Source organism: Mandrillus leucophaeus, unplaced genomic scaffold, assembly GCF_000951045.1.
Source record: "Mandrillus leucophaeus isolate KB7577 unplaced genomic scaffold, Mleu.le_1.0 Scaffold23, whole genome shotgun sequence".
Taxonomy (NCBI): domain Eukaryota; kingdom Metazoa; phylum Chordata; class Mammalia; order Primates; family Cercopithecidae; genus Mandrillus; species Mandrillus leucophaeus.
The window spans coordinates 567,317-568,920 of record NW_012102365.1 but is presented as its reverse complement, the minus strand read 5'-3'; the positions used below and the strand labels follow the sequence as shown (position 1 = coordinate 568,920).

Sequence of the window (1,604 nt, the reverse complement as noted above, 5' to 3'; positions counted from 1 at the left end):
ACAAGTTTGGAGAGGATGTAGAGAAAAGGGAACTCTGGTACACAGTTGGTGGGAATGTAACAACACAGTCATTGTGGAAAACAATGGAGTACGTAGGTCCCTCAAAAAAACCAAAAAACTAAAAATAGTTACCATATGATCCAGCAATCCACTTCTGGGTATATATCCAAAGAATATGAAATTAGTATGTCAAAGAGATATATACAATCCCATGTTTACTGAGTAATTATTTACAATAGCCAAGTTATAGAATCAACCGATGAACAGATAAGGAAAATGCAGTATATAGACACAATGGAATACCAGCCTTATAAAAGATGTAATTTATGTCACTTGCAACAACATGGATGAACCTGGAGGACACTAAGAGAAATAAGCCAGGCACAAAATGACAAATACTGCACGTTCTTATTTGTATGTGGAAGCTAAAAAAACCTTGACACATAGAAACAGAGAGAATAATTGTGGTTACTAGAAGTTCGGGAGCAGGAGGAATCGAGAGATGCTAATCAAAGGGTAAAACATTTCGGTTAGACGGGAGGAATAAATACTTTAAAAAAAGATGTGCAAGCCTTATACTATATGCATAGTATCTAATTTCCTATGCTCAAGATGATTTTGGGGATACATAAAAGGCCACACTAAAAACACACACACACACACAACAAAACAAAAACCTGAATAAGTTCTGACAACATGCATTAGTCCCTCAGGACACCAAAAAAGAAATTTCTCAGTTAAAGGACCCAGTTTCTGATGTCTCACAACTTAAATATAGGACTAGTACACAAAGTTAAGGCAGACTGGTAGTGATAAAGACTTCAAAGACTAGTAAGCAATACAATTTTTTCATTTTTTTTTTTTTGAGACAGAGTTTCGCCCGTTGCCCAGGCTGGAGTGCAATGGCACGATCTCGGCCCACTGCAACCTCCGCCTCCTAGGTTCAAGCGATTCTCCTGCCTCAGCCTCCTGAGTAGCTGGGATTAAAGGCATGCTCCACCACGCCTGGCTAATTTTGTATTTTCAGTAGAGACGGGGCTTCTCCATGCTAGTCAGGCTGGTCTTGAACTCCCAACCTCAGGTGATCCACCCGCCTCAGCCTCCCAAAGTGCTGGGATTACAGGCGTGAGCCACTGCGCCTGGCCCAATTTTTTCTTTTTTGAGACGGGGTCTCACCCACTCTGTCGTCCAGGCTGGAGTACAGTGGCACAATCTTGGCTCACCACAACCTCTGCCTCCCGGGTTCAAGCGACTCTTCTGCCTCAGCCTCCTGAGTAGCTGGGATTACAGGAACCCACCAACATGCCTGGCTAATTTTTGTATTTTAGTAGATGGGGTTTCACCATGTTGGCCAGGCTGGTCTTGAACTCCTAACCTCAAGTGATCCACCTGTCTCAGCCTTCCAAAGTGCTGGAATTACAGGGATGAGCCACCGTGCTTAACCATAAGCAATGTTTTAAATTCTCCATAAAAGCACATAGTATCAGTTCTTATCAAGGGTTGCTGCTCCCATAGTGTAATTACAAAACAGAAGACTGTGAGGTTGTAGCACATGAGGGGTTGCTACCATGAACTCTGCAATACCTCCTTCCATTCTCCATCCA

At 42.6% G+C, this 1,604-nt stretch overlaps 1 protein-coding gene across 2 annotated transcripts in view; it reads right to left on the bottom strand.

The window, feature by feature from the left end:
* Nucleotides 1-1,604, bottom strand: part of CEP85 (centrosomal protein 85kDa) — a 54,878-nt gene that overhangs the window by 35,517 nt on the left and 17,757 nt on the right. The gene's annotated exons all lie outside the window — the stretch shown is intronic.